Source organism: Lepidochelys kempii, chromosome 7, assembly GCF_965140285.1.
Source record: "Lepidochelys kempii isolate rLepKem1 chromosome 7, rLepKem1.hap1, whole genome shotgun sequence".
NCBI classification, from domain to species: Eukaryota; Metazoa; Chordata; order Testudines; family Cheloniidae; genus Lepidochelys; species Lepidochelys kempii.
Genome location: NC_136386.1, coordinates 85,388,400 through 85,410,331, shown reverse-complemented (window position 1 = coordinate 85,410,331; position 21,932 = coordinate 85,388,400).

Genomic DNA, 21,932 nt, shown 5'->3' with positions numbered 1-21,932 from the left:
CTGAGCAATGAAATAGTTAACAATATTGATGTTTAAATTATCGTCACTGGGCATCTGAGCTAGCACCCACACTGAGACGTATGGAGCTGCTCCCACTTCTCAGAGCTATTGTTCCAGACTCTCTGAAGACTAATTTCTGCATCAGTTACACTCAGGTCATGTTTCTGAGGTTTTCATCATCATTATAACTATAGAGGCTTAGGGGGTTCTTTTAAAATGAAAGCTGAGATTTTGGAAAATGAGACAGCAGCTTGAGAGCAGTGTCAGTGTGTCATGTCCCCCCAGTCTGAGCCATGTCCCACTATTATTATTCTCTGTGTCCCTATTAGTCTCTCTAGGTTTTGGGAGTTGTAATTAAAATGTAAGTTATAACCTTGTTTTGATTTCCTTCAATTGTATCTTCTCTTCTCTTTAGTTCCTCTCCTCAGCCAAAGCCTTTCCTTTGAGATCTAATCTGAATGCTTTGACATTTAAACAAAACTCTCTCTCCATCCCTGTTCTCACTCTCCCTGGTCTTGTTCCAGAGAGGCAGGGTTGCTGCTGGTAACGAATGTGTGTCATGATTCCAGAATCCTGTTCCCTCACTCAGCCATTCCCTCTGCAGCCTTCAGCAAGTCACTTCACCGTCTGTAAACTGCCTCTCAGAGCTGTTATTAGATTCAATTAACCGTTTATGCAGCACTTTTGAGATCCTCAAAAGGAGCTATACAAGTGCACCACTTGATTAGTATTATCACTTTTAGTCTCCACAAACACTACAAATAATAAATGGAACTAAAACTGAAAATGACCCCCTCAGGCCCAACAATGGGACACTCACTTTGAAAGCTACCCCTAAGCCACTGCTACTGAGATATAGATGGTAGTTTTAACAAAAGATACAGATAGGGTGCTGTGATTTTCCTGGATTTTGAGCGATGTCTTCGTTGTGTCAATTCAGATGCTTATTATCAGTAAATAAACTAGCAGAAGGTATTCCTTGATATGGAAAGAGAAAGCAATTTAGTACCAATAATATCAGCACTTACCATGATGATGAGTGCTTTAGATAGATAATGTATGGCAATGCATGCATCATTCCAACTGACGGAGTGTTTAATCTTTTCAGAATATAAATAAAGAGCCTTTGCCAGTGAAAATGATGCATGCGTATTTGAGGCTGATACAGATTTAATTGTAAAAAAAAAAAAAAAAAAGGGCAAAGTCATTTGAACGTAGGTTGGCTGTCCTCTAGCATGGCCTATATCACTTGTTCTGAACCCATTCAAACTCAAATGGCGTTATCAGAGCTAGAAGAAAAATGTCCAGCACACCACTCCTTTTTTAAAAGGAGTGCAGTTCACATATCCTGGTGGTCTCCTGAAATCCTATGGGCCTCATGCTGGCCCCACGGAGATCAGATGAATTTTAAACACTGATTGAAACATCTTCACAAACAATCCTTTCAAAAAGGGAGGAAAAGAGCACTCCTTTTAAAGTGGTGGGTTGTTTTATTTTTGCGTTAGTAATAGTTTCAGATCTTGAGTCCATATAACTTGCTGGCTAGGTCTGTTTATATAGTTTCTATTTTGTTATGTTATGAATACAAATAGCATCTATTTTTTCCTGCAATGCAGAACATTTACTACCTGCCTTGTTGTGTATTGTTTGATTGCGTGCTTAATTAAAGCACATTTATTTTATTGTGGCCACCAGATCATCTGTGTATACTACAGAAATTAAAATGAGCTGCCGCCAGCAGCTGACACAAATCAACGTCCCCTCACTCTTTTCCATCTCCACCCATAGGTCAGATGATTACTCTATTACAGGCCCCGTTTACGAAAAACTAGAGTGACTAAATGTCTTATCCCTTGTCCTACAAATCGCCAAATGCTGGCTTAGGCAAATCAAGAGGAAGTGAATTCCAGAGCCAAGGACTGGGGCAGACTGCAGGAGTGTTCTGACAGAATGCACCTGTTGAGATGAGCCCCAGAGAAAGAGGAGGTCTCTGCAAAAGTCTGGTTCCAGGTTATCCAGGGCTATCAATGAGAATAAACGCTTTGCAGCACAAATGAAAGAGGACTGGGGCTCTGGACAGAAGGTATGGAACATATGACTTGGTACTGCATGACATTTTGATTAAAAAACTAGAATGATATAAAATTAACATAGCACACATTAACTGGATTAAAAACTGGCTAACTGATAGGTCTCAAAATGTGAACTGGGAATAGTCATTGAGCAGGTGTGTTTCTAGTGGGGTCCCACAGGGATCAGTTCTTGGTCCTATGCTATTTAACATTTTTATCTGAAAAAAAAATCCCATAAAATAATCACTAATGTTTGCAGATGACACACAAATTGGGGGAGTGTAAAATAATGAAGAGATCATATTACTGATACTTAATGGTAAACTGGGTGCAAGCAATGTGTTTTAATACAACTCAATGTAAATGTATACATGTAGGAACAAATAACATAGGCCATACTTACAAGATGGGGCAGTCTATCCTGGGAAGTAGTGACTTTCTGAAAAAGATTTGGGGCTCGTGGTGGATAATCAGCTCCACATGAGCTCCCAGTGCAACCCTGTGGCCAAAGGTACTAATGTGATCCTTGGATGCAAAAACGGGGAATACTGAGTAGGAGCAGAGAAGTTATTTTATCTCTGTATTTGGCACTGGTGCGACCGTGGCTGGAACTTCTGGTGCCCACAATTCAGGATGTTGATAAATGGGAGAGGGTTCAGAGAGGAGCCACAAGAATGATGAAAGGATTAAAAAACATGCCTTATAGTGATAGATTCAAAGAGCTCTATCTGTTAGCTTAACAAAGAGAAGGTTAAGCGGTGGAATGATTAAAGTCTGTAAGTATCTACATTGGGAACAAATATTTAATACTGGCTCTTCAATCAAGCAAAGAAAGGTAAAACATGATCCAATGGCTTTAAGTTGAAGCTAGACAAATTCAGATGGGAATTGTGCGAGGATAATTAGCCATTGGAACAGTTTACCAAGGGTCATGGTGGATTCTCAATCACTGACAATTTTTAAATCAAGATGGGATGTTTTTCTAAAAGATACGTTCAAGGGTTTGGGGGGGAACTTCTGTGGCCCATGTTATACAGGAGGTCACACTAGATGATCACAGTGATCCCATCTGGCCTTGGAATCTCTGCATCTAAGTGTTGCTCTGCTGGCCAGCATAACAAGGTGAGCAGCCACATTCTGCACTAGCTGAAGTCTGAGTGAGCCTAGGCACAGCACATTACAGGAATCCAGAAAGGACAGTGCATAGGTATGGAGAATCATGGTGAGTTTGGCATAGCAAAGGAAAGAGCACAATATCTGGGCCAGCTGAAGGAGGCAAAAGGTATTCCAGGCCCCTTCTGCTTTCTGGGAATCCAGGAGCAGAGCTGGATCCAATAAGACTCAAAGAATACAAACCACTGTGACAAAAAGATGGAGTCTTTGGTCTGTTATGCAATGAAAAGTGGCCTTAAAACAGCTGGAGATGGCGAGTGGAGAATTCACTCCACTGTAAAGGGAGACTCTCCACCAGAAGGTATCTGGTGGAGGCAGCTCTGCTGCCCTTTGTGCCAACTGGCATAAGAAGGAGGAAGCATATTGGGGCATTCTGGGAGCAGGGCATGAGTAGAATCGGAAGGGCATGGCAGACTGGAGGTCCCTAACTTGGGCTGAAGTTGAGATGCTCTGAATCAGGGAGTTCTACCCTTTCTCAGTTGTCTGAGCTCTGCTGAGATGATGTGGACAATCAAGCCCATAGTATCAGTTTGCACAGGTTTTTGCTTCAGTTCAGGATTTATTTGTCTCTGGAGGAGCTCTTGGGAAGGAAGAGGGCTGAGTTTTCTTTTCAAAGCAGAGATGTGGTTGGAGAGACTTCTTTTTTTGCTGGCGTTAGTGCAGATTCATCCATGGTGTAACTCTACTGACCACATTGGATTTACTCCAGAACTGAGTCAAGTGTGTCAATTCATTTAATTTATGTGACACATATATATATATATACACACACACATAAAAGTCCCCTTTGCTAATTTAAATCAAGGGTGAGATTAACCCCCTTCCAGAGAGGGAGCAATCATCCACCCAAGAGTTCCTCAAGATCCTTCTCCTGACCCAGGAGCTTCTGTCTTTTTTGGACTGAGACTAATCAGATAATTTAACGGAGGATTGTAACTCAGCCAGCAACTGGGAAAGCAAGGCAATCGTCCAGAATCCAGCCTCAATGAGAAAGTGATGTAGAGCAAAGTTCCTTCCACCTCCTTCAATTCATCATTTGCAGCTCAAAACATCCCACACTCTTTCCTTATGGTTGCATATATCTGTACATACTGAACAGGAAACTGTGTGTGAAGGGAGGATAAGCAATTGCCCATTCTAGCCCTCTGGGTTGATATGGACAGCATAATGGTCAAGCAATTCATTCCATTCCTGCCAACTCCTGCAGAAAGGATTTCACTGAGTTTAATTGTGTGTGAACATATGTATTACACAGAAAAAATGACATTAAAAGAACATCATTAAAGTTGCAAAGTCAAGCACACAAAAGTTAGGAAATGCCAAAATTAAGCCTGCCTGTGCAACCTTAATTTTGGTCCACTGTACATATGCATTATGATAGTCTTTAATTACCAGATTACATATTATTTTTTCATAGGACATCTGCTTCATTCAGTGCACAGGGTGGATGGACAGTGCTCAGTTAATGAACAACTACTCAGTATTTTGTTTTACCTTCATTGTTCAGTGTGTGCCCCTAGGCCTACTTTATTGCCCACTATTCAAAACCCACTCGGAATACAGAATTATTAATTTCCTCATGTGATTTTTCTATCACACTCATCAATATATTCCCAGTTCTTCACAAACATTAGTTATCTTGACAACATCCTTATAAGGTGAGGCAATGGCACTATCCCCATTTTACTGATAGGGAACTTGAAGCAGTGAGCGATTAAGGTAAAAGTTTCCACTAATTTTGGGAACCCAAATTGCGATACATAGTGTGATAAATGAGAGGGGGACTAGCTCCCTTTTGTGAACAGCCAGTTAGCTACAGCATTCCTCTTGGTAGCTGTTCTCCACTTGCTTTACCTGTAAACGGTTAAAAAGTTTGACTGCATGCATAGGTAAAAGGAAGTGAGTGGGCACCTGACCAAAAGAGCCAATGGGAGGGCTAGAACTTTTTAAAATTGGAAAAAAACTTTCCCTTTGTCTGTCTGTCTGTTGTTCTTCGGAGAGAGGAAACACATAGCAGAAATGCTATAAGAAGTTTTAAGCCAGGTATAGAAAATCATCAGATCATACCTAGAACTACTTATTTGAACCTCAGATATATAAGTAAATCAGGAAATGTCTAGGAAGATGTGATTAGGGTTATTTCTTTTATTTCTTATTGGCTTGTGGACACTGCTGTGCTAACCCCCAAATGCTTTTGTTTTGCTTGTAACCTTCAAGCTGGACCTCAAGAAAACCATTCTTGATGCTTTATTATTATATTTGCTCTTTTTAATTCTAGCAATAGCCTAAGTTCCAGATGTATTTTCTTTCTTTTTGTTTTTCATAAAATTTACCCTTTTTAAGAACAGGATTGGGTTGTGGGTGGTGGTGTTGTTTTGGTGTCCTAAGAGGTTTGTGCATATGTTGTTTAATTAGCTGGTGGCAACAGCTGATTTCCTTTGTTTTCTTTCTCAGCTCTTCCCCGGGGGGGTGGGGGTCGGGGTGTTGATAGGGCTTGTGGGTACCCCACAAGAAGGAATTTCCAAGTGCTCCTTCTTGGGTTCTCAAAAGGGGCGTGGGGCTTTGCACTTGGGTGGTGGCAGCGTCTACCCATCCAAGGTCAGAGAGAAGCTATGACCTTGGGAGTTTAATACCAGCCAGGAGTGGCCAGTATTCATTTTTAGAATCCTTGTGGGCCCCCACCTTCTGCACTCAAAGTGCCAGAGTAGGGAATCAGCCTTGATACATGGGACTGGATTTTTCAGCAAATTTAGTGTTCTACAGCACTTTATATAGTGAAGTTGAGCTGCCACTGACTTCAGTTGCAGCTGGGAGTGCTTAGCACTTCTGCAAATCAGACCCCAAGGTCTCAAGTCAGACAGCTAGAAAATGGGGAACATGCTATTAGTGATCACTTGTGAAATGTCTCATTTAAGTGACTTGACTTGTATCTCACAGGAACTCTGTAACAGAGGAAGGGTTGGAATAAAATTCTTCAGGGCAGCATTCAACTGCCTTTTCCATAAGATCATCCATTCTTTTTCTGCAACCTCATGGCTTATTCACCACCCACCTTCCAACTTCTGCAACAAATGAGGCAGGAGTCTCCTGTGACGATTGGACTTACAAAGCATATCCCTATTGTGAGCTCAAATGTAAAAAATATGCCCATATTCATAAGATGTTACAATAAAATGTACATGAAAAATAGGTCACGTCATTTACAGCACTGAATGTTGCAACAAATACAAAAGAATCAGTCTAAATGAAAAAGGCCACATTGATATAATCCACAGACAGTTGAAATTATGCTTGGTAAAAACAGATGATTTGGAACCAGAAGTTAATAGACCAAAATTGCTGTGATAGCTATTAGGCCTAATTGGCGGACAAAATAATGCAGGAGCTGAACTAAGTTCATAGACAATCCGCACCTGCTGATAGTGGGGGGGCACAACCCCAGTACAGTTCGAGTCAGCCCCCCTCCCACCCCCACTAATTCCCTCTCTCCCTCTGGAAAGCAGCGCTGCCATCCCGGAAAGCAGCAGCCTCTCCCTGCAGCTTCTATCTGTTCCTCCTGTCTCTTCCTCGCCACCTAGCAGCTCACTGGCTCAGTTGCCCAGCAGGGAGGGGGCCCAGCCACTCAATCTGGGGGGACATATGACCCCACATGCCCCCCCCACGCCACCTCTAACATTCATTTTTCCCCTTCTTAGGTTTCTTAAAAAGACCTGTTCAGATAGTTCAGTTCAGCTGTGCTTCTCATCTCCTGTCCCACCTTGCATCCCAGCTCAATCCCTGAACAGCCAGCACCACAACTCATCTCAATTCATCTAAAGGACTTTCTTCCTGAGAGGAAGGCCAGCTGGCCTTAACCTTGCTCAAGGAATTTTGTTTTCACCCGTGAGCACTGAAAGTTATCACAGTATAACTTTATATAAAAGTTATCACAGTGGCAAACAATCCACAGTCCGTCGGTGGGAATAAGTAATTGTCAGCACTGCAGAGCCACCAAAGATCCTGCATCATTGTCCCATCACTTGTGTTATTTTCTGCCCCCTCCCTTTTCTTTCCTTCTATCCGTTCACTCCCTTGGCTTTTCCCTGAATCCTGAAGTCAACTATGCTGTATTCAGCCATGCCTGCCTTGTCTAAGAAGAATGATGTCCCTGACCAGATTGTAAACCGGGATCAAAGCAGCAGATGTCATCGCTGACTTGCCAGCCAAAAGCATCCACTCGTAACTAACCAATGGTTCCAAAATCCTCAACCAAAGCCATGTTTCACCCATCTTTTCTATCCTCGCTCTCTTCCACCTTATATGTGTCTAATTAAGACAAGGATAAGTAACAGCTATCTACATGTCAGGACTGGGAGTAAAATTAATCCTTTCCCTTTCATCAAAGAAAAGTTCTGAAAATGAGTCTGATGTTTTGCCTCCAAAAATAGAAAGGCTTTAAAAGTTTTGACTGGTTGTTTTGTATAATCACTCAACCAATTTCATTATAAATGCCTGATTTAATTTCTTGTTCTTTCTTGTGTTTAATCAATAAACTTTTAATTTGACTAAATGCTTTTGAGTGTTTGCCAAGTAAAACAAAGGCCTGTCCTTAAAATAACCCCAAACCTACCTATCACTGTTTAATGTTGGACAGTAAAAGAATCTATGAACATTTTTAACCCTTTGGGCCTTTGAGATCAATTCCATACAACAGGTCCAATGACAGCCTTTTCAGTACACAGCCCTGATTCATCAACCGAGGAGGCCCAGCCTGTACCCTGAATGAGGCAGGGGTCCAGTGAAAATAAAAGTATGTGATCATTTAATTGAAGACAATATCATAATCCATATGCATAAGGGGGCTGAATTCAGGTGGCACAAGCAACCTTAATTCTGGCATTTCCTAACTTTTGAGTGTTTAACTTGCAATCTTAATAATGTTCTTTTAATACAGATTTTCTATATAATTTCCTACATTTTTAAAAAAGCAAACTGAAAAAACAGAAATTCTATCATATTGACACTCATGTGTCATCAGCAGGGGTAGAACCTCAAGATCCACTGTGCAGACCCCTACCACTTGAGCTAACAGAGTAATAGACAGCAATAATAGGATGTCACCTTCTAGATGGACCAGCCCTAGAGGAGGATGAGACTGTGCTGGACATAGGACTGCTATTTAAGTATAATGGGATGCCATAATTTTATCAATGCTGTATGTGATTTGGTCAGTGAGGAGCCATTATTGTATATTGAGTTGTTAGAATTTCCTGTATGACTATTGATCTAATTTGCAGTGGGGGTAGTCAATTTCCTTGCCCAGCCAGACTCTCTTCTCCCATCCCAATTCCTCATCCCCTGTCTCTTTGCCTAGCCTATCCAGTTCCCCACTCCTGGATCCTAATCCAATCTCTCTCTCCTCCTTGCCTCACTGGCTCCCAGTCTGTCTCCCTCCCTAGGCTCCTCATCCAGTCTGTCTCTCCCCATCTGCTCCCCAGCTCCTTGTCCCAGTCTCTCCACTCCCTGGGTCCTTCTCCCAGTCTCTTTGCCCAGCCAGTCCCCATTTTCACCCTGAACCTAGCTCATCAGATCCGTCTCCCCTGCTCCCATTCCTTCCCACACTGATTCCTAGTCCCCGTCTCGCCCCACAGCTCCTCATCTGATTTCATTTCTAACCTGCTCAACCAACAGGCTCTATTCTCCCCCCGACTCCCATTTCTCTCACCAGCTCCCAGTCTCAGCCTCCCTCTCCCCGTTTCCCAGTTGCAGCCTTCCCTCTCCCACTCAATCTCCCAGTCTGTTTCTCTCACCCCAACCCCTGCAACTCCAGTCCCAGTTTCCAACTTCTCCTAATCTACTCCTTTCCCTTTCCCTTGTTTGGCTTTTGTCCCTTCTGCATTCAAATCAGACAGCTTCCTCCTCCATACTGCCTGGGCCCTGTGAGGTGGGAGGAGAGGTTGTCACTGAGGGTATGTCTACACTGCAATTAAAAACCCAAGGCTGGGACCCTCCCACCTTGCAGGGTCCTAGAGCCCAGGCTCCAATGCAAGCTCAAACATCTACAAAACAATTAAACAGCCCCTTAGCCTGAGCTCCAGTCAGCTGGAACAGGCCAGCTATGGGTTTTTAATTGCAATATAGACATAACCTAGGAAAGACAGACTTCCTGCTCTGTTATAGTGCCTGGCCCTACCCTGGCCTGCAGCAGCTGGGAACAGCAACTACAACTACAAGGAAAGTCCAGCTTTGCCCCATAGCCCTGGGCTGGAGAACGCACAGCCCAGTTACAGGTCGGAACTGTCAGAACAGGGAGCATGCTCAGATGCACTGTGGGGAGCATCCACAATTTGGTCAGCTCTAGAAACTGTGAGGGCATGGAGCATGCTCAGTGGGGACAAAGTCTTTGGGGAATTTAGTTGTTTAAAAGCTAAGTAGTCCACACTGAGCATATATGCAAACTGCAATTTTTCAAAGGCTTATAATTTGGCCTAATTTAGGTGGATTTTTACATGGAGGGAGAAAGGCACATCCCTGATACAAAGGCCACTCCGTCCCACAGCCAAATTTCAAGTCTCTGCTTCAAAGTATAGGGGTGCTAGGGCTTTTCAGAAGAAAGATCGCTTAACTCTGGGCAAAACCACTTTTTTCCCCCCATCCTTGTTTTTTGAAATGGCTGAAATTTTCCAGAAAAAAATTAGCCTACAGCCAACATCCAGTATGGAAAACTTCAGCCTAGACAGTTCATGTCTAGCAAAGTTTTGTAAGCAACTAAACACAGGGTCTTTATGGGAAGTGTTGAGTGCCATTAACAGGCAGTGCTACCAGCCCTACCTATAATGAGAGAAAGAGAGCGTGTGCGTCTGTTTGTGTACACAGAACGCTGGTTTTGAGTTTAGAAGGAAGAGGGAGGACCCCCTCTCTCTCTGTGCTTTGGATTCCTTTCACCTACTCCCATTACTTTTAACTGCTGTATACTAGCACTGTAGTAAAACCAGAACTGAATCGTAAAAGCTCTTCTCCTTTGATCCTGTCTTCTGTCAGTTACCTCTTTTCCAGAGTCACCAGACTGAGGGCAAGGATGACTTGTATTTCAGAATAACTGCTCATTACAACAAAGGGTCACCCTATGAATTGCACAGGTCAGAGTAGGAAAGGGAGACATTTGTGTGGAGTACATCTACAAATATAGTGACCTGCGAGGAAGAAAACTGTTAAACTAATGAGGAGTTCAAATAATCTCACTAATAAAAGAATAACTGATCTGAGAGGAAAATAAAATTTCTGTGGCACTGCACATTCCAACACTACAGACCCCAGGAGAAGATGGCCTGATTTATGCTGCTACCATCTCATGATTTTCTATTTGTTGTAAAGAGGCACCAAGACCATTTAACCAGTTCTTTGTTGCCTCACATATCTGGGAGAATGCAGCTTCAGTCCTATTTGTGTCCCAAATTCTTCACTGCCAGATTGCTGACATTCCAAAAGACCAGTGGTACTGTGAAGAAACGCTGCTGGAGTGTGGATTGGGTAGGAAGGCATTAACGTTTTGCACATTACTATCATTATATAATGCGCTAGCTCTGCATCTTCGAGTCACCCGCTCTAGAGGTCAATGCTTTAAAGAGGGCAGATGAGTAGAACCCTTGCCACATATGGAACGCTAGTAGGCAATAAAAATTGGCTTTGTGCTAGAGATGCCTTTCTAACAAAGCCCTTGGTAAAGGGCATTAGGAGCTGGGTTTGCACTGGCCAAGGTGCCAGGTGCAGTCATTACTTTCTAATTACAGATGATAGACATTATGGATCCATCAGTGCTTAAAATCTGCTGCTAAGTGCTCCTGCCTCTGTCAACAATTTCCTCTTACTTTGCTGTGCTCTTGGAAGTGACCTGCTGCGGCTGACTATGAAGTGGTACTGGAAGGCTGCAGGCGACTGCCTGCCCAGTATGACTGGAGGAGCACTATCCATCTCTGCAACACTGTCTCCCAGAGGGGTGGAGGTAGGAGGCTGAGTTGTTCCCCACCTGGTCTTCAGCGATATTGCTGCATCCACTTTCTGTTTCACAAAACTGTTCTTCTCTGGCAACCCTACCCATGCCCTTGAAATCTCCCAACATAGTCGGTGTTCATAATGTCAACAATCTTCAGTGTCTAGGTAATTTAATCTGACCTTAGAATTACCCAATCATTACTCGCTTACTCATTACTCACACAAATTCCAGACCTCTTAAGCATTTTGAACAATTATCAATACAATCTGAACTCAAGATGTGCACCAACTCTATGCCGTGAACTAAAGCAGTAGCCTGACTAGTTCATCCAGGAGAGAAAACTCTATATCAGCATTACATAGTCATCATGAAAATTTGGCAACTCCCAGGAATCAAATCTGCACACTTGCCTTTTACCATGATTATGAAGTTAATGAAAATAACATTTTACTGACTCACTGAGTTACTTGCCCAGAATGAATAGATGTTTGCAAGGCTCTTATAGTAGCTGTCCTATCTCATACAAGAGCATTAGAACAAATACACACACAAGTTCATCCCACTCTCCTGCTAGTTAACCACACTTATCTTGCAGATCAAAATCTTTTACAGATTTAAACGCAAAGCACCAAAGAAGGCACCTGACTGAATTAGTAGGTCTCATTCATACAGGGTGAAATGCCCCACTGTGCAGAAGGCCAGCCCAAGGCCTATGCAGCACCCAACTCCCACTTACGCCCTTGGCACAAAGATTAATTTCATTCACAGTGAGCATCACCTGCAGTGGCTTATGTGAAGTGAATGAGATAGTAATAATTTAAATTAAATTAAATTTAAATTAATTTAAATTAAAAAAAAATTGACAACTGCAACAATAATTGATGGGGGGATAACACATTAAAACACACAGCATCACTGAAAGTGAATTGCAAAACTTAGTTATAACAAAAAAAATTGATTCTAAGTTATTAGCCAAATATATGTACAGAATTAAACATTACAAATCCAACCATATTTCACAACAAAATATCTGAAAATCAGTTCTTCCTTTGGTGACCTGCCAGAATGTGAATTAGGGATTCTGTGTTTGCCTTGCAACAATTACTAATTATCTGGGTCTATTCCTAGACAATATTCCAGTTCCTGATATTTCTGAATGGATCAAAACTTACTCTTAAGCCAACACTGAGATGTTGACTACTGATAACTGATCCAGTGATAGAGATGAGTTCTGGTAGGTGATATCAAGGTAAGTCAGAAATAACTCTTGTGTGGAAACCTGTATCTTGGGGATTTTAGATCTGCTGGATTTTAAGGAGTTTTGCTGAGCCAAAAGTGGCCAAAAAAGGCACCAAAGGACCCTCTCAATCTGCAAACATGTCGTAAAATTGTTGCCAAAAATAAGCACAAAATGGATTCAAAAGAAATGACTGAATTTCTGTTTAGCCTAAAAAGTGACCTCCAGGAACTCTTATCAGGTCACAAGTTGCCATAGACCAGAAATTCCAGGATAGATAGGGAACTGTTGGGGAGCACTAGATGTGGTCTTGATTGTACATGTTGATGAGACAGTGAAGGATGACCATGCTGGACATTTTTCTGAGATAAATATGTAGGCACAATGAAGGGGGCCTCAAGATCCTCAGATTCAGGCTCTTACTGAAGAGACCCCCTTTGCCTGTGGGACAATTCTGGGAGAAATTCTCTGATATGTCCAGGCCACAAACCATCAGATTTATTGGATTCTAAGCAATTCCTAGGATAATATATTCCTGGGAAAAAAGAAAAGGAGGACTTGTGGCACCTTAGAGACTAACCAATTTATTAGAGCATAAGCTTTCGTGAGCTACAGCTCACTTCTTCAGATGCATATCGTGGAAATATGCATCTGAAGAAGTGAGCTGTAGCTCACGAAAGCTTATGCTCTAATAAATTGGTTAGTCTCTAAGGTGCCACAAGTCCTCCTTTTCTTTTTGCGAATACAGACTAACACGGCTGTTACTCTGAAACCTATATTCCTGGGGGAATTCTGCTCCAAAAAATTAAAAAATTCGGCACCATAAAATTAAACATTCTGCGCAGTATTTTAAAATTCTGCATATTTTATTTGTCAAAACAACACACTATAATCATATCCATTTCAATTATTTTGGTAATTTATTTCAAAATACCAAGTATGTCTGTAACAATACAGGCAACAAAAAAGATTCACCCCCCACTCAGACACCCACTCCCCCCCATCCCCATGTGGCCTTGCACCCCTCCCCATCCGGCTCTGTACCCCCTTCCCCATCCCCGTGTCTCTGTGCCCCCCCAGCAACTCCTCCATCCCTATGTGTCCCTGTACCCCTCCCCCTGTCCCATGTGTCTCTGTGCCCCCACCCATACACTCCCTGTCCCTATGTGTCCCTTCACCTTCCTCCCCTGTGAGGCCCTGTGCCTCCACTCCTATTCAGTCCCTGCCCTAGTCTGTCCTCTCCCACTAGCCCTTATGAGTTCCTGTCTGACCCCCCCAGCACCCCATGCTGTCTGTCTCCCCATAGCCCCTGTCTCCTGACCTGGCCCACTGTGAAGAAGGTTCCGCGGGCTCTTTCTCTTTCCCCGCTGGCCGAGAGCTGCTGTTGTGTTCTATTGCCACAGCACCTTCTGGGAGGCAAAAGGTGAAACTGCAACATTATTTCGACAGAAGCTTTTTTCTGCGCAAAAATTTAAAAGTATGTGCAGCTCACTAATTATGCGCATGAAATAGCGCAGAATTCCCCCAGGAGTAGATAATAAGATTTAAGATTCCTGCTACATCCCCGTCCTTGCTTGTCACTTCACCATACCTTTTTTTTCCTGTTTCCTACCCCTTTTTTCTTTTGTCTAATACATTCCAAGCTTGATCAGCTTTGAAATTAATTTAATTCTATGATATAATTACCATAATTAGCACAACAGGCTGACAGCCTAAGCACCCTTGACCATGAGTCAAGGAGAACTGATGGGAGGGGATGTCATCCTACACCAGAGACGTGAGCTGGAATCTAGATTCTAAACTGCAGCTGTCTGTACAATTCAATATCCTGTCTGCAGCAGGGAATGAAGCAAACATCTGGGTGACAGAAGTTTCTCTTTCTTTTCTAACTTCTCATCCCCTCCTGTCTGAAGAGCAGCAACAATAACTGTTGAACCAAAATCCAGCAGATTGGACAAGGTCCAATACAGTGGGCTCTCACTTCCCTCCCTCCACCCACAGAGAGAGACTTTCAGTATCTGCAAGAGACTTTTAAAGCAGTGATTCCCTTTGAAGGACTTCACTGAATGTAGAAGAGAAAAATGGGGAACTTCTCCAAGATGAATAATGATTTAACTTCTGAATTACAAGTACCCATGATCTATAATTACCCATTTAATTCTCTAACCATAAAAAAAGGGGTCTAGAAACTCCTTTGAGCCAGTTACCCATATCCAAACAACTCAACTGAAATCCATGGAGTTACACTAGCCTGACAGCTGGAAATGAGAAGAAATCCATGTTGCCAGGGTGGCGGCACTCCCTTGGGGCCCTTTTGGGAACAACTCACCCAGCTGCAGGTCTCCACTGGCATGTCCCTAAGATGGCTTGTGTAGTGGTGGTTTGGGCCTTCTGGCCAAAGCACCATTCAGTCCTACCCCTTTCAGGGCAGTAAGGTTCACAGGCAATCAGGAACAAAACAAATGAGTCAAAAACAGGGTTGTCCCATAAACTTTGTTGGGCACTGCCCTTCTATTCAGGCCTGGTTTTCCAAACAATTTGTGCTTCTGCCAATTCCCTTCTCAAGGTCTAGTCATCCCGTCCAGAAAGGTTGATCTGCACGCTCCATCTCAGGGCTGCCCTCAGGCTTCTCTCCCACCAAGAGAGGCAGAATTCTGTCTTCCTTCCTGGTCACCGCTGAACTGGGCTAGGCCTTCTTTTATCTCCCCCTCTGCATGCCTGACACTGGCTGCAGCTATAGCAAGACAGAATCAGTTGGTACCACAGGATCTGTTGTGACAATTGGTCTATAGCTTTTACCCACTTTGGAATTTATCATGGAAGTAGGTCAAGTTAAATTCAATAAAAAAATGTTATCAGCAGGTACAAGAGTAGGGTTGCCAACTTTCTAATCACACAAAACTGAACACCCTGGCCCCGCCCCTTCCCCGAGGTCCTGGCCCCCGCTCACTACAGTAGGCTGGGGTGCAGGAGTGGGTGAGGGCTCTAACTGGGGCAACAGGCTCTGGGGTGGGGCCAGAAATGAGGTGTTCAGGGTGCGGGAGGAGGCTCTGGGCTGAGGGTTGGGGTGCAGGAGGGGGTGAGGGCTCCAGCTGGGGGTGCGAGCTCTAGGGTGGGGCCAGAGATGAGGGGTTTGGGAGCAGGTAGGGGCTCCAAGCTGGGGGGTGGAGCAGAGGGGTTCAGGGTGTGGGAGGGGTCTCTGGGCTGGGGCAGGGGGTTGGGGTGCAGGGCGGTGAGGGCTCCTTCTAGGGGTGCAGGCTCTGGGATGGGGCTGGGGATGAGGGGTTTCGGGTGCAGGAGGAGGCTCTAGGTTTGGGGGGGCTCAGGGCTGAGGCAGGGGGTTAGGGCATGGGCTTACCTCCAGCGGCTCCTAGTCAGCAGCGCAGCGGGGGAGCTAAGGCAGGCTTCCTGCCTGTCCTGACTCCACGCTGCACCCCAGAAGCGGCCAGCAGGTCCAGCTCCTAGGCAGAGGCGCAGCAGATGGCCCTACAGCTCCCATTGGCCATAGTTCCCAGCCAATGGGTGTCTGGAGCCGGTGTTTGGGGCGGGGGCAGTGTGCGGAGCCCTGTAGCCCCCCTGCCTAGGAACTGGACTTGCTGGCCTTTTCCGGAGAACAGCGTGGAGCCAGGATAGGTAGGAACTAGCCTGTCTTAGCTCCACAGCACTGCCAACTGGACTTTTAATGGCCCGCTTGGTGGTGCTGACCAGAGCCACCAGGGTCCCTTTTCGACCAGATGTTCTGGTCGAAAACCGGACACCTGGTCACCCTGTACAAGAGAACCAGACAGAGACACTAAATTAGTCCAGACAAAAAGCTGTTGTACCAAAATGTTGTACCAATAAAATAAAAACCAGCAGGATCTTATTAGAGGGGAACGGCAAAATGCCACATTTATTGTAAATATAATAAAGAAATATAAAACTCACACTGTCCTATCGTTACTTATTCCTTGCTTAACTATATATATATATATTCATTCATTCATTCATTCATTCATTCGTACCAGTTCTGCATAGGGGTTTATAGTTACCAGCCTAGAGGTTGCTCGTGACAGGCTACTGGCCAGGTAACCTGTACACGAGAGTGGAGCCGAGTCCGTGTCAGATGCGCATCCGATGCTCCTGAAGGGTAGTGGCAGAACTGGAGACTCAAAGTTCTCAGTCCTTAGTATCCATTTTTATAGGAATTTCTTCCTATGCCAGTCCATGGAATTTGCTTTGTCATATTGTTAGTCATGACTGCTCCAGGACGGCTGTCAGGTGCTCATCAGCTTTTCTTCATCCTTTGAATTGGTCGGGTGGATCCCAGTCTGCCCTCCGGTGGGGTTCTCTGGTTGTCTCCACCTGGCGTCTTCTTCGGCCAATCGATGTTAAATTCCTAGGCTGGCACTTCCCTGATTATTCAAAACCCACCATTCATTCACATACATTCCTTACTTTAATAAAAAAACGTATTTCTCATTTCACCGAGTATTGTTATTTTATTTGAGACTCCCTGTCTTTTAACATTCCTTCGGTATTGCCTTTCTTCTATTATACAAAGGTGTTATTTATTTGAGACTCCCAGTTTTTTTTTTAACATTCCTGATCCAAACTATAGAGGGTGGGGGTCTCTATGTGACATTTCTATGAGTGCCGCTCCAATTCGCGGTTCTTCATGGGTGTTACAAACAAGCATGTCAATCTCCATCACAAAGTATCCGTTTGCAAAGTAGAGCCAATTGAACATAACCATTTGAGAAAGTAACGTTAATTGATTGGTTTACATTTATAAGCGTCAATCTCAATTATAATCAATGAAAAGCGCCAATACAGAGAAAGCAGAGTCAATTAAGCCGTTTAGTTTTACAAGCGTCAATCTTAATAACAAGTGAGAAAGTATCAATTCAGAGTCAAATTGAGCCGTTTAGTTTTACAAGCGTCAATCCTCATAACAAGTGAGAGAAAGTATCAATTTAGAGTCAAATTGAGCCGTTTAGTTTTACAAGCGTCAATCCTCATAACAAGTGAGAGAAAGTATCAATTTAGAGTCAATATGAGCGGTTTGGTGTTACAAGCGTCCATCTTAATAACAAGTGAGAAAGTATCAATTTAGAGAAAGCAAAGCCAATTGAGCGGTTTGCAAGGTACGGTTTGCAAGCTTTAATACAGAATTGTAAATCAATATTGCAGATTTACAATTATGTCAAATAGAAGAATTATAAATGCAGATTTAATTGCAGATTTACAATTATGTCAAATAGAAGAATTATAAATGCAGATTTAATAAATATTATGAATCAATATTGCAGGTTTACAATTTCTTATGAACAGAATCACAAATATTGGAATATGCCTACATAATCCCCCTTTTGACACTAAGATATACAGATAATCGTCAGTGTCACCTATTATGTAGCCTGTTCAAGAGGAGGTACTGTGAGGCTATTTGACTCTGCGATTCTAATCGAGTGTACATTCTTTTTATCCAAAAACCCATACCACACATTCCGATTATGCAGATACAATTTAATAATAAAACTATTATCAAGGGATGTAGCATTACAGATAGGATACCAGTGGTGGTTGGGGACCATCCAGAGAATATATCATACCAGTGATAAGTTGTTATTTGTTTTTCTGCTGTGGCAATTCTTAACATGTCCCCATTGGTATGTATAATATGAATAGTTCGATTTCCCACCTGATCATTTGTTTGTTCTAGAAAATGTGTCACTTCTTTACTTCTTATTAGACTATCAGTAAGGTCGTGCCATTGAATTCCAAGGTCAATGGAGAATTCAGCCAACTCTGCATTTAATGTTAGCTGAGACTTTTTTGGCTGTGGTAAATAGTATGTGTGGCTTTTCGTGAATATAGCACTTACATTGCACTTACATTCATCTACTGGAGGACTGCTAACACTCCCGTCTTCCCAGAATACTTCCTCCCAAGAATTAATACACACACATTGTCCATTATACAATACTTTGGTCTCATTGTCCAATTCGTCCCATATACATGATCCTAGTGATGTATCTTTACTACAAGGTTCTGGAGCCACAGGCAAGGTGAGGCACACCCACTGTTGAGGAGTCCATTTGGTACAACCTCTAGTGTCCAATAGCTTCCCTCCCTCCCCAGCCCATTGGCTCGAGGTTTGGGGTAGCCAGAAGGATCCCATGTGTAATATGGGAAGTGGGCTAACTTTCCATACCTTTGCCTCCAGGGACCGTTGGTGTGCAATTTTGACAACAATTTCCCCTATTAACAAGTCTGGTTTTACACTACTGGAAACATACTGCATCCAGTCATATTGATAAGTGTCAAATAAAGATCTCTTTCTTTGTTTTACCAAATGCATCAAAACCTTAATATTTCCCGATATGACCCAGAACATTTCATGTTCCAGCGTGGCTAGGGCAAGTATCTGCATTTCAGTGCATCCCATGGCTATGGCCGTGTGGTTTCCTATATCTAAACTTTTCTTGTGCATAAGCCATGTAGTAGTATTGAGCCATTGCCAGAGATTCCACTGCGCCTTTAAGTTGCCCAGACCAATTTGGACCAAGTCTACATTGGCATGTACTTGTTTTTGTATCAAGTTGTCCTGTAGTTGAGCCAGGGAGTTTAATTTGTTTTTAATAGTTTCCAAATCCACTGAGTTGGCAAGTCCTGCTCCTGCTCCGAACCCGCCTAGCATGGTATCCATAATGTCTCTTTTAGTTCTGGGGTGAGGGGTATCTGGAGGGGACAGCTTATGTGTCTTTAGCCAGGCTATTAGTATGGGGAGAGAAAAAGGCATACACTTGGGCTCTACTTTTGATACATTTAGTCGTGTCCAATCCATGTCAATTCTTACTTTAACCAGCAGGGGGCTCACCAAGGCTTTTACCGGGGTAGTCTGAGTTTTAAATAACGCTGGTTTTGCCATTTGTACCGGGGTGTTTCTTATAAACACATACTCTTTTTCCCAAGTCCATTCACACCCATCTGGGAATGTCATTGCATGTGTGTGACTTGGGCAGTAGACTACAATTACGGTTACAAGGTCCCCGGATTTTATAAAGCCCTCCCATATATAAGGGAGCGAGGGGTAGTCTGAAAGTATGGTGGTATCTCCCACATATCCTGCCGTCCGTACCCCCACCATCCAATGTTTTTTCCTTCCTGCGGCGACTGAGATATTTACTTGTAGCCCCAGTTCCCCTTCTCCAATATATACATGTGTTTCCCCTAAAGTTGTTAATGTGAGATTAGTTTTTAGATCAACCCATCTTAAGTGAATGTCTGTCTCTTGTGGTGGAATCCATGGTGTGTTGTTGGCTTGTGCATGTATTAGTAAGGCAGTGAGAATTGATTTACCTTGTCCCATGTATCCCGGAGCATGGATATCATTGTTATTGATGGTCATGAAAGCGCCTGAGTGTCGTGTGCTCACCACTGTAAGTAGGGTTAACGCTTTGATCCAGAACGGGGGCTGCCGCCTCTGTGGCAGCTCTGATTTCCATCTCGTTGGAGGCATTGTTTTGCCCTTCTGAGAAGGATCAGAGCTGGCGGTTTTACGCAGCAGTCTTTGGTGCCTGCAGGAATGAAAATAAACGTACCACGTCTGCAGGTCCTGGTTCACAACTGTTATCAGGGTGTTGTGTCTGAAAATACAATTACAGTGTGAGAGGATTAAGTCATGAGAACAGCTTGAGTTGTGAAACGTGAACCCATTTTAATTTCCCATTCTTGTCTATGCGATAAATGAGAGGGCTGAGGCGATCAACTATGGAGTAGGGTCCAGTCCACTTCGACTCTAATGTGTGATCCCTTTTGCCCAGCCTTAAGTACATTACCTGATCCCCTGGCTCCCATAATAGTGAGTCCCCAGGTTTTTTGTTTTCCATTCTTGTATTCATGAGCTCAATGGCTTGGCTCACCCTATGCTGTAAGGAGGCTTTATCTTCCTGCAGCTGCTTTAGCCACTGCCAGTGCTCATGAGCTCCGAGCGGATTGTTTATCTCCGTATCTGATGTTTGCTCAGGGTTAATGACCAGCCTCATTGCCTGCCCGAAGAGGATTTGGTAAGGCTGTATTTTAGTTCTCAGCCTGTTGCTGCTGCGGATAGCTGCCAGTATTAGTGGAAGCTTCTCAGGCCAGTCTTTACCGGTGCGGTCCACAACTTTCCTGAGAGCTTCTTTAATAGTGCGGTTCATTCGTTCCACTTGTCCCGAGGACTGGGGTCTGTATGGAACATGAAGTTTGTGTGACACCCCCAAAGCTTTAAGCATTAGGGTAAATATGTTTCCCACAAATGATCCTCCGTTGTCTGAATCAATAATCTCGGGAGTCCCATATCTGCAAACTACTTCAGAGAATAGTTTCTTAGCCGCGGTACGAGCGCTATTGTCCCTAGTAGGGAAAGCTTCCACCCATCCTGAGAACGAATCTATGATTACTAGCAAGTACCGGAATCCTTCTTTACTTCGTGGTAATTTGTCAATGAAATCTATTTGGATCCTATGCCAGGGACCCAGCCTTCTTTGATGTAGCAGTTGAGGCTGGTATGGGGGTCGGGCTTTATCTCTGGCGCACTGAACACAGTTCCTGACCCATGTTTCTACATCATCTCTCATCCCCCTCCATTCTGCCACTTGCTTCAACCTTCCCAACGTCCCCTCCACTCCTTCGTGCATGAATTGGTGAGCTATATTCACCAGTTCCTGCCTTTCAATTCTTCCTGGGACGTGGACTGATCCTAATACCTTCTGTTCCTGCCTTCGGGTTACTGCTGCTATCCCTTCATAGTCTCTGGCTATAGCATCGGCACGGTTATTCCAGATGGTTTCAGCTGCTGAGCCTTTCCCATGTGCCTTTACATGTTTGATTTTTAACTGATCGGGATGAGAGGTAACCCAGGCATAAATCCATTTCCATTCCTCTATGTACGCTATTTCTTTACCATCCGCGGCTTTCCAGCCATTCTTTTGCCAATCAAACATCCAATATTGCATTCCATTCACGCAATAGTTGCTGTCAGCATAGATGTATACAGTTTTGGGGCATTTGTCTGCTGCATACTGTTTTAAAACTTGATATATTGCATGGAGTTCGGCATGTTGTGCCGAGCCGTGATCTAAATATCCTGTTAACACCTCTTCTTCTAAATTTATGGCTGCATATCTGATTCTCTTTTTGCCATGGATCACCATGGAACTGCCATCTGTGAACCAAATGTGTCTTTCCCGACCCACTGTGTCTAGTTCTTCAAGGGGGGGCGCTTGGGCTTGCATGATTCTCTGTTCTAGTGTAACTAGCGGACATTCATGCTTAGTCCCCCTTTCGATAAGAGCATGAGTCAGCATGTCAGGTTTAGCCACTGTGTCAGCCCGGACTCCTCTGTTTACCAGGGTTAGGGTCCATTGCGCCATCCTGGTATTAGATACCCTGCCTCCTATCAACTTTCCAGACAGGATGTATTTCAGAGGTGTATGTGTGCTCTGTATTGTAA